The following is an 8,020-nucleotide window of genomic DNA, read 5'->3' as shown; positions in this document are numbered from 1 at the left end:
ACTGGTAGCATCGCACCTTTCTTCCTCCTTTTTGATTCTTTTTATTCTGCATTTTAAATTTATTAGACCTAAAGAATTTTTTAAAATTTCTTACCATGTGCGCTTCTTGATCGTCTTCGGAGTCTGACTCGAGTTCATCCTTCTGAGTTGTGTTCAGCGCTATAGTCTGGGTTGTATCCTTTGTCGTTCCTGCACATCTAGTTTCATGTAATTCAAGAGTAGAAAAACATTCCTCTAATGTACTTACCTCCAGGTCCTTTGAGATGTAGTAGGCGTCGATGATTGACGTCCACTCTGGAGTTCTGGGAAAGACGTTGAGTGTGTAGCGTAAGGCGTCCCGATTTGTTACCTTTTCACCGAGGTTCTCGAGACCAGTAACTAGTTCTTTTACCTTTGCATGTAGACCGGCTACTTTCTCACCTTTCTCCAAGCGGATGTTCATTAGTTTGTTTCGGAGGATGTCCCTTCTAGCGAGCTTCGCTTCGGATGTGCCTTCGTGGAGTTCTAGAAACTTCTTCCAAAGATCTTTAGCTGATGAGTAGCTTCACGGTTTACTTCCTGAGGCGGTAATACGCTTAGTAGGTGATGTTCCGCACGACTGTTTGCTACGAACTCATTCTGCTCTTTTTTTGTCCAATTGCTTTCTTCTTTTTCTTCACCGTTCTGATTTGTTGGAGCTACAAAACCGTATTTCATAATAAAATAAATTTCAATCTCGGTTTTTAGAAATACCTCCATACGACGCTTCCAGTCTGTGAAGTTCCCCTCGAATTTTGGTGGAACGATGCTTGTTCCGGCCATCTTTGTTGCTTCGATCGGTGGTTAGTCCTCCTGAAGCCTTGCTCGATACCACTTGTTGGTCCTTTGAGGCCGGCAAGAGGGAGGGGTGAATCCTACAAATTAAAACACGAACCTTTCTCGGATTTCAACTATATAATGAACACTTGTAATAAATAAATAAAAGAGACTAAGTAAAGAAAAGCAGACACGAGTTTTACTTGGTTTGCAATCGGGGATTGCTAATCCAAGGAATGTAAATGCACTATCTGATTCTCCTCTGGGCGGAGTAGCCTCTTACAGCGTTGAGCGTACAAGAAGAAAAGTAAAGCACACGAAGTTGATTACAAGTTCGTCGTTACGATTAATTGATTTGCTCGGACCAAGGCTATATTTATAGCCTTGGTCGGGGCGCCTGGAAGGGTTCCGGGCGCCCTGGGGGGATAAAACTTTATCCCCCAACGTTCAGATCGAGTCAAACTCGATCTGGTCAAAAACCTCATTCTAGGCGCCCCGGATGGTTCCGGGGCGCCCGGACCCCAAAAGTCAACTCTGGTTGACTTTTTCCGTCTGGTCGCTCCGCTTCAGCTCGTCTCGGTCCGGGTCTTCTGTTCCGGCTCCACTAGCTTGGGTGATCTCGGCCATCCGGAATAGGGCTCACCCGAACCCATGTTCCGGCCTTCTCCTCGAGCAGCCTTCCTTCCCGGTTTCTCGTCCCTCGAACGCCGCGCACGTTCTTCTCGTCCACCGGTGTACTCTTCCGCGGACACCTCGTCCCTCGGACGCACCGAGCCCGTCGGCTCTCTCCCGTGCCGTCCTTCTCGCTAGCCGCGTCTTTCGCTCGACTTCCTGTGTTCCTAAGTTCCTGCACACTTAGACACAAGGGTTAAACAACGCAGGACCTAACTTAACTTGTTTGATCACATCAAAACACCTCGGGGTTCCAACAATACAATTATAATTGTATTAGTTATGCATGTCCTGTCCTCCATGTCTTTAGAAATGGTACAAGGACGCCCGGCTAGAAGGACACCAGCTACTGAGCCCCAGCATGAGGCAGGCAGTTCAGTGCCTCCCCCAGACCTTACAACACTAGTGGCTCAGTTACAGCAGCAGCTAGCTGAACAGCAACAGGAAATAGCCACCTTAAAGGCTAGTCAGCAGAACACTCCCACTGTCACCCCGGAGCCTAACTTAGCGACACCAGTGGTCTTAGAGATTCCACCAGTCCAGCCTACGGTACCAGTAGCCCCAGCAGCAGTAGAGGTAAAGAGAGAAGCCTATCTGATCCAGTGGCAGAGAGTAAAGCCAGAGAGTTTCTCAGGCAGCAATGAACCATGGGATGCTCAGGCATGGTTCAAAACACTGGAGAGTACGATGGAGCTTCTGGACTGGCCAGAACACGAGAAGGTGAAGTGTGCCTCCTTCTGCCTGACAGGGGATGCACGCATGTGGTGGGAGAGAATCAGAGCGAAGCGCCCAGTGAACCAGATGTTGTGGGCTGACTTCGAGAAGGAGTTCTTTGAGGAATTCTTTCACATGCGGGTCACGAACCGCCACTACGACGAGTTCACATAGTTTCGTCAGGGCAACCTTTCAGTGGAGGAAGCCGTGAAGAAATTCAACAGGTTGGCTCGTCTATGCCCTGAATTAGTCAGCACAGAAAGGGAACGAATCCGGTTGATGCTCAAGATGCTGAGGCCGGAAATAGCAATGAACGTGGCTGGTGGCGTTCATAGGCCACAAACCACAGAAGAGTTAGTGAGCAGTGCTCTAATCACTGAGCATTACCAGAATAGCATCAAGCAGCAGAAGCAAATCCTCTCAGAACCTAAGGGTCAAGGAGGCTCAGGTACCCAGAAGCAGTAGGGCCACAGCTCTCATGGCTCTAACTGGAAAGGGAACTCCAGCAACAAGCGCAAACCAGGGAGTTACCCAAAAGGAGGACCAGCCAATTATCTAAAGTGTGCTACTTGTGGGAAATTCCATCCTGGAGTTTGTCGTAAGGGCACACGAGGATGCTTTGAATGTGGACAGGAAGGGCACATGGCCAAGCAGTGTCCAAACAAGACCAGTCTTCCTCAGCCACAGCCGATTCAGTATGGAGGCCAGCCAGCTCAGTTACATCAGATGCAGGCCGCTTTAGATGGTCCACATATCAGTCAGGGCAGATTAGAAGCCCCTCCAGCTACGACAAATGCACGGATCTACTCACTCACCAGAGAGGACGTAGCAAATGCCTCGACAGTTGTTACAGGTCAGATTAGTATTTTACAGCAAAGTACAACCGTCTTATTCGATACTGGGGCAACCCATTCATATATATCCAGGGCATTTGCCGAGAAGTTAGCAGTACCTCCAAAGGTACTCAGCAGTCAGTTTCTGACGACACTGCCTTCAAGAGAAATTATGGCATCCACGCACTGGCTCAGAGTAGTGCCAGTCATTATAGCAGACAGAGAACTCTTTTATGATCTGATAGTGCTAAATATGACTGACTACGATGTCATCCTTGGAATGGACTTCCTGATCAGATACGACGCTTATATAGAGTGTCGTAAATAGAAAGTCGTATTCCAACCTGAAGCAGAAGCACAGTTCGAGTTCGTCGGAGAACCGAAGAGAAAGGCCAAGAAGTTTCTCTCAGCTATGAAGGCACAGAGGTTGATGGATTCAGGATGTACGGGGTTCTTAGCACATGTAGTCAGTACCAGTCAGGACAAGGACCAACAGCTAGCAGAGGTCTGAGTCGTATGTGACTACCCAGCAGTCTTCCCTGAAGAGTTACCAGGATTAGCACCAGACAGGGAGATTGAATTTGAGATAGAGCTCATTCCCGGTACCAACCCTATTTCCAAGGCACCTTACCGCATGGCTCCAGCAGAACTGAAGGAACTTCATGAGCAACTACGGGAGCTGCTTGACAAAGGCTTCATACGCCCTAGTCACTCACCATGGGGAGCGCCTGTACTGTTCGTGAAGAAGAAGGACGGAAGTATGCGCCTGTGCATAGATTACAGATCACTGAACCAAGTCACCATCAAGAACATGTATCCTCTTCCCAGAATTGATGACCTGTTCGATCAGCTAAAGGGAGCAACAATGTTCTCTAATATAGACCTCCGATCAGGTTATCATCAGGTGAAGGTTAAAGAAGGGGATATACCCAAGACAACATTCAGGACTAGATACGGACACTACGAGTTCGTAGTCATGCCCTTCGGCGTGACAAATGCTCCAGCTACTTTCATGGACCTCATGAACAGGATATTTAGGGAATATTTAGATAAGTTCGTTATCGTGTTCATCGATGACATTCTTATCTATTCCAGAACTCAGGAAGAACACGCAGAGCACTTGAAGACAGTATTGCAGACCCTTCAGCAGAATCAACTGTACGCCAGGTTCACCAAGTGTGAATTTTGGCTAGATCAGGTGTCCTTCCTGGGTCACATCATCTCAAATGATGGTATCATGGTAGACCCCAGTAAGATAGAAGCTGTGAGCAACTGGAAAAGACCTAAGAACGCCAGTGAGATCAGAAGCTTTCTGGGATTAGCGGGTTATTACAGAAAATTCGTAGAGGACTTCTCCAGGATAGCCTCCCCACTGACAGCCCTTACCAGAAAGAACAGAAAATTTCAGTGGACAGAGGACTGTGAGAACAGTTTCAGCGAGCTAAAACGAAGATTGACCAGTGCACCTATTCTGACTCTACCAGAGAACGCAGATAGCTTTGATATATATAGTGATGCTTTGAAGTTGGGACTAGGAGCAGTGCTAATGCAAAATGGCAAGGTGATCGCCTATGCCTCCAGACAACTCAAGGATTATGAGAGGAATTACCCCACTCATGACCTTGAGCTTGCAGCAGTGGTGTTCGCTCTCAAGATTTGGAGACATTACTTGTATGGAGCTCAGTGCAGAGTGTATACAGATCATCAGAGTCTGAAGTATTTCTTCACTCAGAAGGATCTGAATATGCGACAGTGCAGATGGCTAGAGCTGGTCAAAGATTACGATATAGATATCCTCTACCACCCAGGAAAAGCAAATAGGGTAGCAGATGCACTTAGCAGGAAGTCCAGTACTGCCCTATTATCTCTAGCAGCCATGTCACTATCCCTACAGAAGGAGATCATAGATTTCGGTCTCGAACTCATAGTCGGACAACTCTCTACTATGACATTAGAGTCTACCTTGCTTGGTGACATCCAGATAGCTCAGGAGCAGGATCCTGAAATTCAGAAAATCAAGCAAGAATTAGCAGAATCAGAAAGTGGAGAATTCAGAGTGTCCGCTAGCGGGGTGTTGTACTTTGGCGACAGATTATGTATTCCAGATCAGGAGGAACTTAGAAGGAGGATTTTAGATGAGGCTCACAAGACTCCCTACGCGATGCATCCTGGCTTCACCAAAATGTATCAGGACTTGAAGAAACATTTTTGGTGGCCTGGGATGAAGAGAGACATCGCTCGATATGTTAGCACCTGCCTAACCTGTCAGAGGGTTAAGGCAGAACATCAGAGACCAGGAGGAGTTTTGCAGCCCATACAGATACCAGAATGGAAGTGGGAAGACATTTCTATGGATTTTATAGTGGGATTACCCAGAACCACGAATGGTTTTGATACCATCTGGGTAATAGTCGACAGATTGACTAAATCACCCCACTTCTTAGCTATCAGAATATCCTATTCCATGGAGCAACTAGCTCAGTTGTATCTCAAGGAGATCGTCAGGCTGCATGGAGTCCCACGAACCATTATTTCAGACAGAGACAGTAGGTTCACATCACACTTCTGGGAGTGTGTACAGACAGCCTTGGGCACGAAGTTAAAATTTAGCACAGTTTTCCATCCTCAGACAGATGGTCAGACGGGGCGAGTAAATCAGATACTCGAAGATATGCTCCGAGCATGTGCCCTAGATTTCAAGGGAAGTTGGTGCAAATATCTGAGTCTAGCAGAATTTGCATACAACAACAGCTATCAGACCACTATCGGCATGACACCTTACGAGGCTCTTTATGGGCGGAGGTGTAGATCTCCAATCTGTTGGTATGAGAGTGGTGAACAGAAAGAACTAGAGCTTCAGACAGATCTAGTAGCAGATACCACAGCAGCTATACAGCAGATCCGCCAGAAAAGCTATGCTGAAACACGGCGCAGACCTTTAGAGTTTTCAGTTGGGGATTCAGTGTTCCTCAGAGTAGCTCCCATGAAGGGAGTAATGCATTTTGGGAAGAAGGGCAAGCTAAGTCCCAGATATGTGGGACCATACCTTATCAACAGAAGAGTGGGCAAGGTAGCATATGAGCTAGAGCTACCCCAGGAAATGTCAGCTGTCCACAACGTATTTCATGTCTCTATGCTGAAGAAGCATACCCCAGATGCCACCCAGGTGATTGAGCCCCAGTCGGTACAGATCCGCGAAGACCTCAGCTATGACAGTCAGCCTATTCAGATAATAGACCGAGCAGTTAAGAAATTGCAGAACAAGGAAGTACCATTAGTCAAAGTCATTTGGCACAGTCACACAGCAGAAGAGGCAACATGGGAGACAGAAGCCAGCATGAGACAGAAGTACCCAGAATTATTCTAAGTTCGAGGACGAACTTTTTATAAGGTATGGGGGATTGTAACGCCCGAGAATTCTCGAAACTGCATTATAAATATTCTATGATTTTTCTGGAATTTTAGGATATTTTTACAGAATTTTTAGAGTAGCGGAAGTGGCAAAAACAAATAGAAAACGAAAACGGCCTAAGCGGGAATTGAACCCGAGACCTATGGTTTACGGATAATTCTAGTAACCAGTTGAACCCAGCAGGGCCGTGCTGAAAGGAAAGGGATTCAATAATATTTAAGTTTAAGTTGGGCCGAAATACCCACTTAATATAAATAGAGAAAAATAATTAGGTGAAGAGTTATTTTGGGTTTTAACGTGATCTCTTCTCCTCAGCCTAGCCTCACGCCGAACCCTTTCTCTCTTCCTTCTCTCGGCGCCAACCACTAGCACACTTAGGGTTTCATCCCTAGGGGTCCCAAGGGTACTTTCTGGCGACGACTTCGACACGAGGACGCTCCCCTCCGCGAGAGGAACGCGTGGACGCGAGAAGATCGTCGAAAGGATCGTCTCCACCGGAAAACCAGCGATTAGAATCGTAAGAAACTACGCACACGAGGTAAGAAACCCCTCACCTGCAGTATAAGTAGCTTCCGTGTGGTTTTCTATGCATTAGTTTAGTTGTACGCAGTTTTTCGGCACGTAAGGTGTGTTTAACCTCCTTCGCGACTTAGGGATTTAGTTGAGCACCTCTAGATGGGCCAAACACGTCCTTCCCCTACAGTTGGAGGATGTAGACGCTGTCGGGTGCCTAGAGGTGGTCTCCCTAGTAGAGGAGAGGGTTGGAGCACACCAAGTGTTTGATAAAATGCTCAGCCTAGAAAAGAAATGCAATTTAGGCATTTTAATAGCTTAGTTAAATGTAATAGAAGCATTCATTTAGTACATTCAGCTTTATTACAGCTTATATGGGACTAGATGTCCAATGGGTGGGCTCCCGCAGTCGCCTCTAGGTTCAGACAACCTAGCTCTAGGTTCAGATAACCTAGAAATAGCAAGAACAACCAAGAATACAGCTATAATCAGTATTTTACTTTTCAGTGGCACTGTACAGGATTAGATATCCATTGGGCTGGACTCCCACAGTCGGTCCCTAGGTTCAGATAACCTAGTAACCTTTCTAAATTCGGGACTTGTAAACCCGGGTCTAGTTAGGGATGCGCGCACAGCAGGTACAGTTGCCGGGCCCAACCAACAGCATGATTATGTATTTTCACATATTATGTATATAGTTTTCAAAAGTTCATAAAATAGTTATATGAATTCAGTACAGTTTTAGTATCAGATCAGTAATAGCTTAGCTCAGTATCATGCTCCAGCTTAGTTTTTTTTTTCCTGTGATTATGCATGATAACTCTATGTTCAGTTCGATATACATGTTTGGATGATTGTATGTCATGCCATCTTTTACATGTTCAGCATATGTTTTAAATAGCATGTTTTAAAAACATTATTAGCACGGTATGCATGTTTTTGTGAGGTAGATGGTTTCTTACTAAGCTTTAAGCTTACAGATTCTATTTTCCTTATACTACAGATAAGGGTAAAGGAAAGATGGACTAGCGGAGGCTGGAGGTCAATGCAATGATGAGGATGTGTGGGTATGGAACATGGA

The sequence above is a fragment of the Zingiber officinale genome, chromosome 9A (genome assembly GCF_018446385.1).
Source record: "Zingiber officinale cultivar Zhangliang chromosome 9A, Zo_v1.1, whole genome shotgun sequence".
NCBI lineage: Eukaryota > Viridiplantae > Streptophyta > Magnoliopsida > Zingiberales > Zingiberaceae > Zingiber > Zingiber officinale.
The sequence above is the reverse complement of the archived record's forward strand: the minus strand, read 5'-3'. Positions refer to the sequence as shown.